Source organism: Chiloscyllium plagiosum, unplaced genomic scaffold (assembly GCF_037043375.1).
Source record: "Chiloscyllium plagiosum isolate Xiang-an unplaced genomic scaffold, Cpla_swu_hap1 HiC_scaffold_25, whole genome shotgun sequence".
In the NCBI taxonomy this organism is placed as follows: domain Eukaryota; kingdom Metazoa; phylum Chordata; class Chondrichthyes; order Orectolobiformes; family Hemiscylliidae; genus Chiloscyllium; species Chiloscyllium plagiosum.
Window position 1 is genome coordinate 14,462,206 of NW_028270163.1, and position 19,337 is coordinate 14,481,542.

Consider the following 19,337-nt stretch of genomic DNA (forward strand, 5'->3'; position numbering starts at 1 on the left):
AAGCTTTTACATAGGGATTGATTTGTGTGTGGAATGAACTATCAGAGGAAGTGGTAGATGCAGGTAGAGTCACATTTAAAAGTACATGAATATGAAAGATTTGGAGGAATATGGGCCAAGTGAAAGCATTTGGGACTAGTTTAGTTTAGGAACATGGTCAGTGTTGACCAGATGGACCAAAGAATCTGGTTCCACGTTGTATGACTCAATGATTCGAAATGTTCTTTCTGCTAACTTATTTCCAGCTCAATTTTCTACGGTGCAGTATTTGCATGCTATTTATTGCACACCCATTAACATCCACTGTGCCAAAGATTCTTGCCTCATTATGAGCCATTTATCAAGAGACATTTTGATTGTAGTAGTTTGTTATTGTCATCCACTCTTGGTAACACAACAAGGAAGCAGGCTCAAAGATGACCTGTGCCAAAATGGGAATCAAATTTATACAGTTTGTATTTTTTGTACAAAATGCTAGCTATCTACCTAAAACTGACTTATTTTAAACACGCTAGCAGTATATAATGATGCGATAATTTTCTCAGTTTGAAAAATTGAACAGAAGTAACTTCTGCTGGTTTCCATTATTAAAACCCGGCAAGAGGTTCCCAAATTCTATTTGAATTTACTTGTAATCTAACAACAAATCTTAACTGACTACATATCAAGATGAGAGCTGAAAAATGTGTTGCTGGAAAAGTGCAGCAGGTCAGGCAACATCCAAGGAGCAGGGGAATCGACGTTTTGGACATAAGCCCTTTTCCAGCAACACATTTTTCAGCTCTGATCTCCAGCATCTGCAGTCCTCACTTTTTCCTACATATCAAGATAAGCACTTTACACAGTTACACAGCAATTCCAGACTTCCTGGTTTTACGCTCTAAGGTCTATAAAGTGCATTGATTGCCAGAATCACAGGAGATTTCTGATTCAAAGGCATTGAAGTTTTCAACAGTAAATATATTTTGCACCAACTTAAAAATACATTTAGTTAACTTCATTTATGGCACATTAAACACAGGAGCATGCAAAAAAATGTCTCAGTGTTGTGAGGAGCCAAGGAGAACTTACTTTCACTAAACCAGGTGTTCTTTCCACTTAAGTGGTATGTCCACAAATTGACTTCCAGATGTGAATGTTTAGGAAAAAAACAGATATAAAGTCACAAAAACTACAGCAAAAATATCATTTAAAACTAGTTTGAGTAACCATGTAATATACGAGGCAAGCTGCCTCTCTAAAGCAAAATAGGTATAATTTTGAGTTTGCTGTATTTAGCTAGAACAAACTGAGTAAAAATATAGCTAAAAAATCTAAATCAGTAAACTATATTTTAGACCTGTGTTTCCTCAATAAGTAGGTTAGTACTTCAAGATTCTGTTTTTTTGGAATTAACTTGAAATTTAAATATGTTTTCCTAAAATAATTGCTAGTTTTTATCTCTAGCAAGGCAGACTGGATTTCCCAGCTGTTCTGTTGAGTTGCCTTTTTAGCCTTGCCAAAGGCTTGTCACTCACATCAAATATCTGAGATAAGAGATATCAGTCTTTGAATCATTCTGCATTGTACAGAATAAACACGAATAATCATTTGTAAATAATTATAAAATTACCAAAAATAGTAACGATACATGTGGCTGATTCTATTTGAGTTGATTCAGATTTTCTTTGTAGGATTTTATTTTCAATTGACCAATAATGCTGAGTGTAAAGATTTAAGAGTCAGAATCATACAGCATGGAATCATCAGACCCTTCAGTTTAATTCGTCCATGCTGACCAGATTTCCTAAACTGTACTGGTCCCACTCACCTGCATATGGCCCATATCTCTCTAAACCTTTCCTATTCATGTATCTGTCCAAATGATTTTAAATGTTATAATTGCACCTGCCCTCTACCACTTCCTCTGGCAGCTTGTTCTATATATGCACCACAATGTGTGTGAAAAAGTTGCCTCTCTAATCACTTTTATATCTCTTCTCTTTCACTTTACACCTATGCCCTCTAGATTTGGACTTCCCTGACCTGGGAAAAAAAGATCCTTGGTTGCTACTTAGTTCTGAGATTCTTCCCATTCTGCCAAGCTCTTCTTGAAATTGTGCTTCTGCTTTTCTGGAACTTTTACTAAGCATTTGCAAATATAATACATCCAAGAGACCATGGACTGTTACATTCTCATAATTTATTTATTCTCTCATTGGAAGTGAGCATATTAGCAAGGCATCATTTTAAGTGTCTTGCTAGGTCATGTGAAGTTGCACACTGAGATACTGGGGCCATTGGCTGACTGGCCAGACAGCCTTCTGTCACTGTCCAGGAGTAAGAAGGAGCCTGCTCCAATTTGCAGAGAGCTTCATGCCAAGCTCACTTTCTTTGCAACCACTCTGCTCCACAAAAAAAGTTCCAAAATCACGCTAAAGCACTTCCATAGACTTGAAATAGGAGATTCTATTACAAATTACCTTATCTCCAAGCTGGATGCCTGCATTTCAAAAGAAGGAGATTGTGCCAGGCTCCTCTCACAGTTGAAGCTTGTTCATTGGTGAGTCCCAAGCAATATATTAAATGGACTTGTATGATCAAAGTGTGTGCTTCAAATCAGCCAATATGGTTCTTTCAAGTTGCCAAACCAGCCACAGATAGGAGGCTGCAGGTGAATGCAAGAAAGACCTGCACAAATATCTTTCCCAGTCAGGAGTGCCAGAATGGCCATGTCAAAAGCAACTAGAGGTGCTATTCATCCCATTCATCTCCAGTGCTGCTGCAGTTCTAAATTTCTTATCCAGGTCCATTCACTTCCTCAGTTAAAACACCTGAAAAGCAATACAGTGTATCAAGGACACAAAAACATCAGGCCTGGTGTGCACATTTTGTTGCACATACTTACACATTACAATTCCAAAAAGCAGTAAAAACTCAGAATTGACAATGTGAGACTTTTTTCTTATTTGAGAAGCTTTTAAATCGTACAGCTTCTCAGACTGGGTTTTGCTATCTGAAAAGCATGAGGTGTTATGATGCAGCACTGAGCACACATTAATGAGTACAACTCCTGAAAGTTATGTGCTGGATATAAAAGAACAGAATAAGTGAGACTAACAGCACTCACTATCATTCACAAGGAATTGGCCAGGTTTCAATAACGAGGGGTCACGCTTTCAAGGTGTGAGGTGAAAAATTTAATGGGGATACACGTGGCAAGTACTTTACACAGAGGGTAGTGGGTATCTGGAACGCATTGCCAGCAGAGGTGGTAGAGGCAGGCACAGTAGATTCATTTAAGATGCTTCTGGACAGATGCATGAGTAGGTGGGGAGCAGAGGGATACAGATGCTTAGGAATTGGGCGACAGGTTTAAACAGTAGATTTGGATTGGCTCAGGCTTGAAGGGCCGAAGGGCCTGTTTGTTGGCTGTAAATTTTCTTTGTTCTTTGGTCAATGTGCAAACATCAGCAAATAATTCTCAAATACTCTGCTTGTTTAAAGTTTGTGCAGTTAAGAAATTTCACTTACTGACTTGCATTCAAATAAATTCAATGTAATGATATTTTATACGTAATTCATAGATATAGAATAAACTAGGCATAAAAAGTTAGGGCTTATTCAGTTGAGTATAAATGCAAATCTTAATAACCGGCAAAGCACATAAATTTTGTTAAAAAATAAGATTTATAAGGGTGCATCTCATTCCCTTAGATTTTCATTATGATCAGAAATCTTTACAAGTAAAAATGTGTTGTCTTATTTTTTCGATTTATAGTCTCACTCTTAATCCAATCTCTTTCCTTCCCTTTATTTGATTTTCTATATCTGATTAGACAATGAATTAAAAGTACGAATATTTCCTGGTCCAGATTCTGAGCTGTTTGTTAATGACTAGTGCAGATGATACCAGTCAATTGTCTGGTCCACCGAGGTTCCATATGCTCTACAAAGGCTTTACTTTTGAATATTAGGCTGACAGGGATATTCCAGTGCACAGTCCCATCAATTATATTTGGCTCAGCGCAGTGTAACAAAACCAGACCCAATATCATTTACAACATTCAAAGTATGTGCTATACTTGTTGGCTGAACTCTTCCAATTGGGCAAAATTAAGCTTATGGCTTTCCCTTAAATGAAATAAAGCGGGTGATAATCACAGGCTGAAATGGGAAACCCACCTAATTTATTCACTCACTTTTTCAATAGTAAATTACTGAGTAAAGTCTAAAGGAAATCCGTAGCAAAAATGGGAGTAACTGGAGTTTTTTTTTACGAACATAAAAGCAAGATACAGAATTAACTCATGAAACTTTTCTGAGAAGATATGCATTGCTACATTAAAGGAGATGGTTCCAGCATATGTAGGTCATGAATGCAAGCTCAGAAATCTGTTTAGCACCATTCCTTATATTTTGCTTTATGTCAGAAGAAAGATGTATATTTCTTTAGAGCTATAAACCGGGAGAAATTGAAGTATTACCGTGTTGCAAATGATGAACCAATTTTGTTTTCAACTTGAAGGTCAAAAGTGGAACAGTGATCATGGAACTTGTGAAGAAGCATTTGATACTTTTGTGACATATACTGGCAACAAGTATCTGGGTAAAACAAAACTGCGTAGAGTTATGTTCCAGTTTTTCACAAACCTGTGCACTCAGACCTGCAGAAAGCCTTCATGTTTCACACACACGCGTGCGTGTGTGTGTGCGCGCGTCACCAGATCCCCCCAACCCCAACTCTCTGAGTAAATAAACAACTCAAAGACTCTGAAAAGAAGAACATCTAACTCAAACATAAACTTATGTCCAACCTGACTGGTCACCTCATTGTGGAACTGACAGATTAAACTCCAAATTAGAGACCCAAATCTACCAAACAGACTCTCGCAGTCTATGGCAAGGTCTAAGCAACATTATGGGATACAAAATGAAGCAGAGCAAGATAGTGGACAAAGACACATCCCTCTCTGATGTGTTCAATGCTTTCTATTCTCAGTTCGAGCAGAATGCCAGCGGCATAGTGTCAGCTACCCCGACAGTCCCAGATGTACCTGTGCCCACTGTCACTGTTACAGATGTCTTCCTAGAAGTGATAGGGCCGGACGGTGTCCCCAGTCAAGCATTCACATCCTGTATTCACCGACAACTTCAGCCTCTCCCTCCTCCCACCTGCTTCAAGAAGACCACTATCATCCCAGTATCTAAGAAAGCACATGTAATGTGCCTTAATGACTACTGCCCAGTCTCTCTGACCTCCATAATCATGAAGATTTTCAAGAGGCTGGACACAGTCTACATCAACTACAGTCTCCCAGCCTGCCTCAATCCACTGCAATTTGCCTACCAACATAACAGGTCCACAGCGGATGCCATTTGCCCAGCCCTGCACCCATCCTTGGAACAGCTGGACAACAAGGAAACATCTGACTCCTACTCATTGACTCCAGCTCCGCCTTCAACACCATTATCCCTTCCAAAGTGATCCCAAAACTCCGAGACCTTAGTCTCAGCTCCCCTCTCTGCAACAATATCCTCAGCTTTCTGACCCACAGACCTCAATCAATGAAGGTAGACAACTGCACCTCCTCCACAATAATACTTAATACTGGAGACCCCCAAGAGTGTGTCCGTCAGTCCCCTACTGAATTTCCTGCACACCCATGATTGTGTTGCCTAATTCCAGATGAACAGCATCAACAAATTTGCTGATGACACCAGCATAGTAGGATGGATATCTAACAACCACAAATCAAAATGCAGAGGGAGATACAGGGCTTGGTGATGTAGTGCAATGAGAAGTGGCCTGACGGTGGGTTAATCACCTGGACCAGATGGACTACTACATCTCAGAGTTGTAAGGGAGATAGCTGAAGAGATAGTGGAGGTGTTAGTGGTGATCTTTCAGGAATTGCTAGAATCAGGGAGGGTCCCAGAGGAATGGAACGTCACTTATGTGACACCCATTCGATAAAAAGGGAGTAAGGCAAAAGACAGAAAATTATAGACCAATTAGCCTAACCTCGGCCATGGGTAAGATCCTGGAATCCATTGTGAAGGATGAGATTTCTGAATACTTGGAAGTGTATAGTAAAATAGGGTAAAGTCAGCCTGGTTTCACTAAGGGGAGGTCATGCTTGGCAAATCTCGAATTCTTTGAGGAAGTAATGAGCAGGTTAGACCAAGGAGAGACAATGGGTGTTATCTACTGGACTTCAAGGTGGCCTTTGACAAGGTGCTACACAGGAGGCTACTGAGTAAAATAAGGGCCCATGGTGTCACAGGCAAGGTGCTAGCATGGATAGAAGCTTGGCTGTCTGGCAGAAAGCAGAGAGTGGGGATCAAAGGGTCCTTCTCAGGATGGCAGCCAGTGACAAGTGATGTTCCACAAGGCTCAGTGTTGGGACCACAACTTTTCACTTCACACATTAGTGATCCAGATGAAGGAACTGAGAGCATTCTGGCTAAATTTGCAGATGATGAAAAGATAGGTAGAGGGTCAGGAAGCATTGAGGAGGTGGGGAGGCTGCAGAAGGATTTGGACAGGTTAGGAGAGTGAGCAAAGAAGTGGCAGATGGAGTACAATGTGGGAAAGTGTGAGGTCATGCACTTTATAAAGAGGAATATAGGCATGGATTATTTTCTAAATGGGGATAAAATTCAGAAGTCTGAAATGCAAAGAGACTTGGGAGTTCTAGCCCAGGATTCTCTCAAGGTAAACTTTCAGGTTCATTTAGTAGTTAGGAAGGCAAATGCAAAGGATGTACTTCTGAGGCCCTATAGAGATCTGGTCAGACCACATTTGGAGTATTGTGCACAGATTGGGCACCCTATCACAGGAAGGATGTACTACTCCTGGAGTGCGTTCAGAGGAGGTTCATGAGAATGGTCCCAGGAATGAAAAGCTTAACATTGAAGAACATTTGAGGATTCTGGGTTTCTACTCAATGTGAGGTTAGAGGGATATAATTGAAACATACAGAATACTGAATGGCCTGGACAGAGTAGATGTTGGGAAGATGTTTCCATTGGTAGGTGATAGCAGGACTCAAAGGCACAGCCTTAGAGTAATGGGAAGACCATTTAGAATGGAGAAAAGGAGAAACTTCTTCAGCCAGAGAGTAGTGAATCTATGGAATTCATTGCCACAGAAGGCTGTGGAGACAAGGTCATAGAGTATATTTAACCCTGATAAAGATAGCTTTGAGTATTAAGGTAAGCAAGGATTTTGACGAGAAAGTGGGAGAATGAAGTTGAGAAACTCATTAGCTATGACTGGTTGGCAGAGCAGACCCAAGGGCCTGAATGGCCTAATTCCTTCTCCTATGCCTTATGGTCTTATAACAACCTCTCTCTCAAAACTAAAGAACTGGCCTTTGACTTCAGAAAAAAAGGAGAACACATCCCCATCTACATCAATGGAACTGAGGCTGAGAGTTTGAAGAGCATCAAGTTCCTTGGAGTCATGATAACCGACAATCTGTCCTGGACTTTCAACAGTCAAGAAGGCACAACAATGCCACTTCTTCATCAGGTAGTTCAGGAAATTTGGCATATCCATAAGGAGCCTCACCATCTTTCACAGGTGTACCATCAAAAGCATACTGTCAGGATGCATAACAACTTGGTACCGTAACTACTCCATCCAGGACTGTGAGAAACTACAGAAGGTGGTGTGCACAACCCAGACCATCATGGAAACCAACTTTCCATCCACGGACTCCAGTTACTCAGCTCGTTACTGCAGAAAGGCTGCCAATGTCATCAAAGACCCATCGCACACCAGTAATGATTTCCTGCAACCTCAGGTTGGAGATACAGAAGTTTGAACACACACACCAGCAGGTTCAGAAACAGTTCTTTTCTGGCCATTATAAGACTGATGAATGGAGTCTCTAAATTCAAATAATGCTAATCTCGCTTATGTTGATCTTGCCTAGTATACCATCTGAGCAACATAATTTGTTTGCCTCTACCTAAGCTTTTTACTCCCTATGACTGTATATCCTTGTTTGCTATGACCTGCCTGTACTGTTCGTAAACAAAGCTTTTCACTGTATTTCGGTACACGTGACAATCAATCAATCAATCGAATAATTGCCATTCAGAGAAAGAGAGGAAGTGAGAGAGGTAGAGATATCTGTCTTGGCTTGCAGGCTTTCCAGAGGTCTGACTGCAACAGTTTTGAGAAACTGCAACTTCACCTTAAAAGCTATTGCTGGGAAGTTTCCAACCCCAAGAGACCTGGTGCCAGTTTGTCTCAGAAAAGATATCAAATCCAGCTTCTCCAAAAGTTAAATGTCCTTTGTAACCAATAAATTATATCATCATCATAAACCGAAAGAACTATGAGAAATTCACATTATTCCACCTTTGTGGTTTGAAATCTTGATCCACAGAATTTATTCCTTTTTTGTCTATATTTTCCACTATGATTTTTCTGCAGAACTGTCTGTCCTAGCTGTCATATTTGTGAAAGAATGTACTTCTGCACTGGGATTTAAAAGGAATACAGTTTAAGTTTGTGTATGAGTTATTAATAATCTGTAATTTGTTAACAGATATGTTTATTTACAATAAATACAATTTGCTTTCTTGTACTGATGACACCTGGTGTGAGTTTCTTTTTATCAGAGATAGTAATCAAAATCAAGGAGAAAGTGTGGACGGCAGATGCTGGAGATCAGAGTCAAAAAGTGTGTGGCACTGGAAAAGCTTAGCAGGTCAGGTAGATCCGAGGAGCAGGGGAATTGACGTTTCGGACATCAGCCCTTCAACAGGAATGAAGGACTTCAGCCTGAAACGTCGACTGTCCTGCTCCTTGGACGCTGTCTGACCTGCTGTGCTTTTCCAGCACCACACTTTTTGACAGTAATAAAAATCAGGCAGATTAATCAGCTCAGTGATTCAATTGATCCCTTAAAGAGTTTTAATGGTTAATGGAATAGTGGGGTTTAATTTCCAGCAGTTTCGTCCCAGAGTTGTGACAGAACTCCAAAGAGTTAAAGCATCAACTTTATTTTTATTTCATTTCTGATAACAAAAAACTAATTACTTCAATAAATTGGTGCCAACTATATTAAACAATTTTCACAGACAGGCAAGCAAAAAATAGTTACAAAGAATAAATTGAAGATTGGGACACACATGGGGTAGTGACTGAAGTTAGAATACCATGAAATTCTTTTTAAAAATGATCATTTTTATGAATTTTTTAAAAAAGTCTTGCAATTAATCAATCTGATGCAGTTGTTTAACAATTGCCCACAAGTATAAAATTTACAGGACCAGATTTAGCGCTCAACATAGTTATTACTCAGTTCTCTGTTAAAACCTAATTACACTTGGTTGAACAAAGCACAATTTCTTATAGAGCTTTTAACATTGAAATGACAATGGAAATAGGGAAGTTCTCACTGCTTCAATTGATTCCATTGATTACTGATTCAGAGTGGGTGAGAAAGAGATGCCTATAGCATAGCCTGTGATTGAGCTGTGAATATCACAACATAACTTCACAATTTCTACATTAAACAGTCCATGTGCTGAATCCTGAATTTTGGGTCATTTTCAATGAAGTAATGAAAGTGAGTGCTGTCTAAAACATCACAAAATCTGTGCCTTTGTTTAAACCAATATGGTTTCCTAAATAAATAAAGCATTTACCGTAGCTCAGGGAATGCTCTAAGTCATAGCATAGTCCCACCTGACATCCAAATCTAAAAGCAGTTTGTTTTTTTTTTCAAAGTAGTAATTCTAGCTGAAGTTGTAGTTTTTAATACAAACACATAAAAGTGGATAAATCCCCAGGACCTGATCAGGTGTACCCTAGAACTCTGTGGGAAGCTAGGGATGTGATTGCTGTGGCCCTTGCTAAGATATTTGGAACATTGATAGTCACAGGTGAAGTGCCCAAAGAATGGAGGGTGGCTAACATGGTGCCACTATTTAAGAAAGGTGGTAAGGAAATTCCAGTGAATTACAGATTGATGAGCCTGACATTGGTGGTGAGCAAATTGTTGGAGGGAATCCTGGGGGATAGGATTTACATTTATTTGGAAAGGCAAGGATTGTTTAGGGATAGTCAGCATGGCTTTGTGCATGGGAAATCAAGTCTCATGAACTTGATTGAGTTTTTTGAAGAAGTAATAAAGTGGATTGATGAGGGGAGAGTGGCAGAGGTGATCTATATGGAATTCAGTAAGGCATTCAACAAAGTTCCTCATCGGAAGGTTAGCAAGGTTGGATCTCATGGAATAAAGGGAGAACTGACTCAAAGGTAGAAGAGAGAGGGTGGTGGTGGGAGGGTTGCTTTTCAGACTGAAGGCCTGTGACCAATAGTATGCCACAAGGATCGGTGCTGTGTTCACTGCTTTTTATCAATTATATAAATGATTTGAATGTGAACATAGGAGGTATTGTTAGTAAGTCTGGAGATGACACCAAAATTGGAGATGTAGTGGATAGTGAAGAAGGTTACTTCAGAGTACAATGAGATCTTGATCAGATGGGCCAATGGCTGTGGAGCGGCAGATGGAGTTTAATTTAGATAAATGTGAGGTGTTACATTTTGGAAAAGCAAATCAGAGCAGGACTTATACACATAATGGTTAGGTCCTGCACAGTGTTGCTGAACAAAGAGACCTTGGACCATTCCCGATGAAGGGCTTACGCTTGAAACATCAATTCTCATGCTCCTTGGATGTTGCCTGACCTGCTTTTTTTTCCAGCATCACACTCTCGAAAGAGATCTTGGAGTGCAGGTTCATAGTTCTTCGGAAGTAAAGTTGCAGGTAGATAGGGTAGTGAAGAAGACATTTGGAATGTTTCCCCATTTTGGTCAGAGCTTTGTGTACAGGAGTTGGGAGATCATGTTGCGGCTGTACAGGACATTGGTTAGGCCACTGTTGGAGTATTGCGTGCAATTCTAGTATCCTTCCTATCGGAAGGATGTTGCGAAACTTGAAAGGGTTCGGAAAAGTTTTAGATTAGATTAGATTTCCTACAGCATGGAAACAGGCCCTTCGGCCCAACAAGTCCACATCGACCCTCCGAAGAGTAACCCACCCAGACCTCTCCCCTACATTTACCCCTGACGAATGTACTTGATACTATGGGCAACTTAGCATGGCCAATTCACCTAACCTGCACATCTTTGGACTGTGGGAGGAAACCGGAGCACCCGGAGAAAGCCCACGCAGACACAGGGAGAATGTGTAAACTCCACACAGATAGTCGCCCGAGGTGGGAATTGAACCCAAATCCCTGGCGCGGTGAGGCAGCAGTGCTATCCACTGAACCACCATTACAAAGATCTTGCTAGGGTTGGAGGATTTGAGTTATAGGGAGAGGTTGAATAGGTTGGGGCTGTTTTCCTTGGAGCATCGGAGGCTGAGGGGTGACCTTATAGGGGTTTATAAAATCATAAGGGGCATGGATAGGATAAATAGACAAGGTCTTTTCCCTGGGGTGAGAGAGTCCAGAACTAGAGGACATAGGTTTAGGGTAAGAGGGGAAAGATATAAAAGGGATCTAACGGGCAACATTTTCACACAGAGTGTGGTGTGTGTATGGAATGAGCTGCCAGAGGAAGTGGTGGAGGCTGGTAAAATTACAGCATTTAAAAGGCATCTGGATGGGTATATGAATAGGAAGAATTTAGAGGGATATGGGCCAAGTGCTGGTAAAAGGGACTAGATTAGGTTAGGATATCTAGTCAACATGAATGAGTTGGACTGAAAGGGTCTGTTTCTGTGCTGTACATCTCCATGACTCCAATACCTGCCTATTTCTATTCTCTTACATAACCTAAATTGAATTTGATGAAGTTAGATATGTGATAACATATTGATTGAAAAACATTTAAAATAATTGTCTTTTTCCCTTCATAGTAAATGCTATTATTTTACTCACTGATGGTATACCATTAAATATAGCCAGCTCCCTTGGAATACAGAGTCTCAGTGACCTCCCTCTCTGCTGCTCCAGCTGGAAGCAGTCCATTGCTAAAAGGATCATGGCCAGACCATATTTTCCGTCACTCATACCCTTGTCCTCCCAGTGGTTGTGGCTGCAACAACTGGCAGATTTCAATGAGTACTTCTTTAGTAAAGCAGACATGTGTGACACACACTCTTCCTCATTATATTAAGGCAGGGGAATAGTTCCCTAAAGACATTAATCAGATAATTATACCTCTGCTAAAAGACTTTCTCCCCCTGTTCCTCCTTAATCTTCTAGCAGGTTGGTCTGCTCTGTGCCACCTCAGTTCATTCATCTTGCCAAATTGCAGACAAGTGGAATACAAACAACTGCACACTTGATTGGCTGTAAGCGGTCATGAGAGAAAAAAATGTCAATGAATGTGGTGCTGGGAAATCACAGCCAGTCAGGCAGCATCCAAGGAGCATGAGAATCAACGTTTCGAGCATAAGCTCTTTATCAGGAAAGCTTATGCTCGAAACATCGATTCTCCTGCTCCTCCGATGCTGCCTGACCGGCTGTGTTTTTCCAGCACGACACTCTTCAACTCTGATCTCCAACATCTGCAGTCCTCACTTTCTCCCATGAGAGAAAAAAACCCACTTAAATCACCACCTTAGCTCAAAGCCAAATACCCCTTGTAAGTTCAGAAGCTTGAAGTAGCAATGCAAGCCATTAACCACTTGCAAGTGCCACAACAGCCAGTAGAAATCTATCAGAAACTTAAACTTTAAGTAGTTGATGATTCCTCAAGTAGCACTGTTTGCTCAGATTGTGCAGGGGTGTAGTGGGAACTGGGGTAGAAATAGGGGACAGGATAGCGACTTCCCGTTTCTGTGCATATGTTCAGCTGTACAAGGTTAAGAAAGAATGTTCAGGCCAAAAATGGCAAGGCTGCCATCAAATCAGACAGATGCACTCACTGACTGACATCACAATCTGCCCACCCTGCATTCTTCTGTTGCATGCTCCCTGTGCCCACAATAATGCCTTGCCAAACTCAATTAGCATATGTTTAACTGATAGTTTTGAAAATTATTGATGCTATGGTGTCAATGCTAATTTCATAATGAATTCATAAAGTAATATTGGACATTTTTAATGATTGAAAACAAAAAAAAAGTTGATTGGTGTTTTCCTTTAAATTGCATATTTGAAATCTGGGTCTGCAATCACAATAACTTACATTCATCTCAAACATGCTGAACATCTATTTATTTTTGATATTCATGCAAAAGCAATGTTTAAAAATAATAATTTTCAAAACTATCAGCTCGATGGGTTCCTTCCAACTGGAGCAGCAGCGAAGAAGGTCACTGAGATTCTGTGTTTCAAGATAGCTGATTATGTTTAGTGGTATACCATCAGTGAGTAAAATAGAAGTGTTTACTGTGAATGAAAAAATGGACTACTTTTAGGCTTTCAAATCTACAGATTGTAGGTGGAGGATGACTGATTCTCATTTGTATCTTGTTATTTCAGGCTAAGGGAGGAAGAATCAAAATTAGAGTGGTGCTGGAAAAGCACAGCAGGTGAGGCAGCATCCAAAAAGCAGGAAAATTGAAGTTTCGGGCAAAAGCCCTTCATCAGAAGAACCTATTTGCAACATAAAGCTGTACATAGCATTTACTATACCTTGAATGTAGTCATCATGTACTACTTCAGTCAACTTGATCAAATGTTATTATTTTATTAAAGCTTTACTCGACTTCATATTAAGTTTGCTAGATACATTTCTATTATTCCTTTACTATAACTAATACAGAAAATGAGATTTACATTAGAATTTTGTTACAACTAAAATTACTATTTCCAGTCACAATTTTCAAGGTCTACAATAACACCATTAACAACAGAAGCTTTTAGAAAGGCTAAAAGGCAGATAGGGAATTATGAGGCTTATCTGGACCTAGATATATACATGATGATCCCATGATTGTACAGAATATGGGGCTATGGAAGATACATAATTGGATAAATTATGTAGTTTTTGAATACAGCAATAGGGTCTGAGATCATGTTCAAAGTCATGGATTTATAGGAGACACCAGATGGCTAGCTGAGAACAAACTGCCGGAAGTAGAAAGGATCCATATCCAAGAATTGCCAGTTTATTTAATTCTTAATGACTTTTGATAAACTACTGCTCAAATATTGCAGTTATCAAACTGGACTAAGCTTGAATAAAAATCATAACTGCTACCATATGGGTCAACTTCTAATTATAAGAACAGCACGGTGGGCGGCACGGTGGCACAGTGGTTAGCACTGCTGCCTCACAGCACCCGAGACCCGGGTTCAATTCCCGCCTCAGGCGACTGACTGTATGGAGTTTGCACGTTCTCCCCGTGTCTGCGTGGGTTTCCTCCGGGTGCTCCGGTTTCCTCCCACAGTCCAAAGATGTGCAGGTCAGGTGAATTGGCCATGCTAAATTGCCCGTAGTGTTAGGTAAGAAGTAAATGTAGGGGTATGGGTGGGTTGCGCTTCGGCGGGTCGGTGTGGACTTGTTGGGCCGAAGGGCCTGTTTCCACACTGTAATGTAATCTAAATCTAATCTAAATCTAAAGCTGTCCATTTGCGATGACATCCAGTTCTCAGTATTTCAGGAAGATGTGTAAACATGACACCAAAATATATTCTTGAAGTGCAATTTGGACACTGTAAACATATTTTTAGCTGCTTCTTGTGATTTCATCAGTTTATATGTTTAAAATGGCATTAACAATTAAGCAAATAGGAGAAGAAATAAAAAAAAGTGAGCTTTTTCAAAAATTCTATCAGGTTGAACTATAAGGAACTTTCTTAGAGTAAAATCAAAACCATGATTTATAAAATATTTGAATTTCACTGCTAACTACATGAAGACAATGAAGTGTATTTTTAATTGTTAAGCTTTCAAGCCCTATGTCACATATTAGTACAATTGGATTAGATATTTTCTCACGTTCAGCATCACTGGTCACTCGCCTGAGCACACTTGTAACAAGGAGGATACATTTCCCTGCCTAATATCGACATAACTAAGATTGAGACACAATGACCCTAGCAAAGAAACTTTACCCTCTACAGCAATTCCTGTGACATATTGTGCATGATCATTTGATTCTCCTTGCTTTGAAATATTGACAGGGTTTGAATTTTTATTAGAGTCAGTCATAGGTTTTGGACCAGTAATTTTATTAACACAAGATATATATATATAATAAAACAATAAACAGCTTAATAAATAAAATGATAATTTGCTCAAGCTTTGCATCTATTTATGTAACATACATGTTTTTTTCTAGATATACAGTTCATTCGGGAATTCACTTGTTGTGATATTAATTTAACCTACCGCACATAAATCTGCACCTGTTGGCTTTAAGATTGAATATTCATATTAGGCTAACATAATCCAATCAGACGAGGAACATGCCCAATAAACTGAAAATCAACAAGAATGTCAAAAAAATGAATACTTTCATTTCAGAAACAGATGTTTTACAAAATCAACATAATTCAACCTGAATCCAAATGCTGAATGCATTAAACCTACCTACAATTAGATAAAAATGTTAACAATTAGCAATTTGGTGTCAACTACAAGCTATTAGACAGTCAGCTAATTAGAGATTATAGTGAGTGCTGTAAAACATGATACTCAGGTATACATTTGTAAGGTACAATCTGAACACGAGAGATAGGTGTTTAGTTGTCTCTTGTGAATTTACATATTTTTAAAAAATGTTTATTAACTACGTAAGCAATTAAAAAGTTCAGTATTTCGTTTTTGAATTTGCATCAGATTAAATTAGACATCATGAACGAGCAAACAAATGCCATAATATGCCCACGTTATCTACCTAAGCAATGTGTAATGAAATAATTATTCATCAATATTGCAAAGTATACCATCTGAAAACTTGTCAAATTTTAGATAATCATTCTATTCTCTCAGCTCTCTCTGCCTGAAGGCATAGTTAGTCCAGTTTGTTTTTACATCTCCTAATGTATCCTCCGATCTTCCTCTTTGATTAATCTTTGATATTAGTTGCTGACACAAATGTATATATTTATATAAATTATATAATTGTGGTGAACTATTTCGTCAGATTATACTCAACAAGTTGTTCATATTTCATGATGCTCTCTACTCAGCTTTAATCTCCCCCAATTTTTTACTTTGTTCCAAAGTGAATTGAGACTTTAAATTTTAAAATTCTCATAATTGAGTTCTGTATAATATTTTAAGTTAATACAATTGTAAAAATAACAGTTTGGGAGAGAATATATTAGGAGTATACAAGTTTTTAATGTAAAGGTTCTTTGTACCTTTAATTCCCTCAGCCATAAAATCTGGAATTCCCTCCTTAAATCCCTGCAACTCATTACTCCATCGCTTTGACTAAACCTTGGCTATCTGTCCCCGTATCATCACATGTGTGCAGATATCTAAATTTGCTTTAACATGCATCGGGTGCCTCAGGCTATTTCTTACAAAAGTGTTGTATAAATAAAATTGTTGGAATGAATTTAGAAAACAGATTTAATCTTATTTTTTGAGAAAAAGGCAAGTTTAGAACAGCCAGTACTTTTCAAGATCTATATTAATGTACAGCAAATATTAGAAAACTCTGGGTATCATGAACAGAGTGAGAGAAAATATGGGGGAAGATCAGATGTCACTGGACTTGATACATGATATTATGTGTACATAATTTCCGAAACTGTTGCTTGCAGCAAGGTGTTGGATAACAACCATGTGTGAGTCAAGAATGCGCTCTGTATCTTATACTAAATAATCAGCATTTACAACCAAATTCAATGTTAAAATGATTCAATTAAAAATTGCATTCTTTGACTAAATTTAGACTCTCTTACCTTGCTGGGTTCTGTCCATGAAAAAGATGTGCTCAGCAATCACTATGAAAAAAAAAGGTGTGAATCATCAAATTACAAATTAAATAACTAAGTACACAAAATCATTACATTTTAAACAAGGATGTTTTCTTACATTCCAGTGAGAAAAATTGCACAAAAAAATTCAATTTGTTAAATCACACGGAATGTCTAAAACACTAACTCGACATCACAAATACCATTCAGTGTTGTACTATAATACCATGAATACTGTAATAAGCACAAAGCAATTTAGTAACAGAGGCACTTGATGCCTGAACACAAGAAGCATGCAATGTTCTGTTGAACAACTTATATATACGTGCATTTTGCCAGCACAGCAGGTTTTGTTCCCATTTGCTCTGCAAAAAAGCCTGACCAGCAGATTTGGTTATTACATTAACTTGCAGATCCATATATCAGGATAAAATTAGAGAAGCAATGTCAGTAGTTTTGTGTGGAATCCCAAATTTAGTACTCACCAAATGTCTCCACAGTTGATCACGTAAACATAATGTGCAATTTTTTTTAAGCAAGTGAAAAATTGTTCATGTAAGTTAGTGTTGCTTCTTGACCAGTTCAAAGTGTAAATCAAAGTCAGTAAATGCATTCCTCCCAAAATACCTTACAATGTAGGAAATTAGTACTTCTTTAATTTGCAAGTAAAGCATGTACTTATTTATATCACTAAATACTGCACCACTCCCCACTGCCACCCCATCCTCCCAAAGTTATTCTAAGCATATATGAGAAAAATGCATCCCTGATTCTAACCCATACTGAATCATTTTCACCTTCTGACAAATGTGACAGTTGTGGGAGTTTTTTAAATTTATTCACATGATGGGGCTTAGCTAGCTGGGCTGGTATTCACTGCCTATCCTAATATGTCCTCTTAAAAGTCAACCACATCCCTGTGAATCTGGAGTCGTATGTAAGCCAAAGTGGATAAGGGTGGCAGTGAACCAGAAGGGTTTTTCTGACAATGGACAACAGTTTCATGGCCATAATTAGACTCTTAATTCTACCTACTCACGGACTGCAGTGATTCAAGAAGGCAGCTCAATATCACCTTTGCAAGGACAACTAGAAATGGGCAATAAGTTCTAGCCCAGCCAGCAATTCCCACAGTCCATGAGTGAATTAAAACAAAAAGCTAATGTTTTTAATAGTCAATGGATTTTAAAATTAGAAAATAATGTAAGTCCAGTATTAAACTAAAAATTAGTGAAAATGTTTTGATTCTTCAATTATAAATTACACAAGTCCTGTTAGCATAGATTATTCATATCAATGGGAAATACAGAATTTATATGCTGGAGACACCTCATATTGGAGAACAGCTTAGACCAGTGCCTTCCATATTATCAAACTCTACATCTATAACATAAAATTAGCATGTCAAAATGTGGTTGAGTGGATTTGTTCTGTCTACCATGCATACAAATCTTTCCAACTGCACAAGAATATGAGAAGAAGTAGACCATACATCCTGTCATGCATGTTCCATTATTCAATATTATCATAAATGATCATTTTGCCCAGATTTTCCAATGATCAGATAACCATTTCTGAATCATTGGTAGGAGTTGTGCATTGTGATCCTGTGGAAACCCCAATGCAGCAGCCTCTGAAAGAATTTCCCAGGAAATTGAAGATTCCTTTAGGCAATTGCATTATGCCTACACTATTAAATACCTAGTCTAACTTTTGAGTAACTATTCAAGTGACCCCACCAACTTAACTTGCACAACTCCAACCGAACCTCTCTCAGACCCTTGCACCCTGAGATCCAGACTTGACATTTCCCTCTGCCCCAGGGACCTGTCCTCGCTCCTCTCTCACCAGACATGAAACCCTCCTCTCCACCTGTTACCCGACAAATCCCCCTCTGTTTGAGACTTTACTCTAACCCCATGCAATTGGACTTGATACCTCCCAACAGCCAACAGCTTCTCCCTTTGCACATGACCACAGCAACACCCTCCCTCCTCTGGACCTAACACCTTCCCCAATACAACCTAACAGCAACCTTCCCAAAAATCTAAAGAACTATGGATGCAGGAAGTCAGAAACAAAAACAGAAATTGCTGGAAAAACTAAGCAGGTCTGGCAGCATCTGTGGAGGGAAAAGAAAGTTAATACTTTGGGTCCAGTGACTCTTCTTCAAAACTGATTGCAGCAAAGATTGATATATATGCTATAGGTGGAGTGTGGGGAGGAGGAAGGACTAAATGATGGGTAGAGATGGAGCCCAGGGAGAGAGAAAAGTATTGGGTAGATAAAGGAATAAGTAAAGAACAGACTGGGAGAACAAATAGCTGATAATGGAGACCATTAATGACTGGCAATGGGTTGTTTGTGGTAGCAGCCCATGTGACAACAAGATCTGGTGTGTGGGAGTAAGATTAAGGACATGGGAGAGTTCAAGCCCTAAAATTGTTGAACTCAGTATTGAGTCGAGAAGGCTGCAGGATTCCCAAGTGGAAAAT

At 39.1% G+C, this 19,337-nt stretch overlaps 1 long non-coding RNA gene across 1 annotated transcript; it reads right to left on the reverse strand.

The window, feature by feature from the left end:
* Nucleotides 1–2,168: 2,168 nt before the first annotated feature.
* Nucleotides 2,169–17,097, reverse strand: LOC148145279 (uncharacterized). The gene is made up of 3 exons (XR_015761371.1): nt 16,961–17,097; nt 16,828–16,869; nt 2,169–2,813 (listed from the first exon to the last, which is right to left on the reverse strand). It is a non-coding gene; the product is annotated as an uncharacterized LOC148145279 (long non-coding RNA).
* Between the last annotated feature and the right edge of the window lie 2,240 nt (nt 17,098–19,337).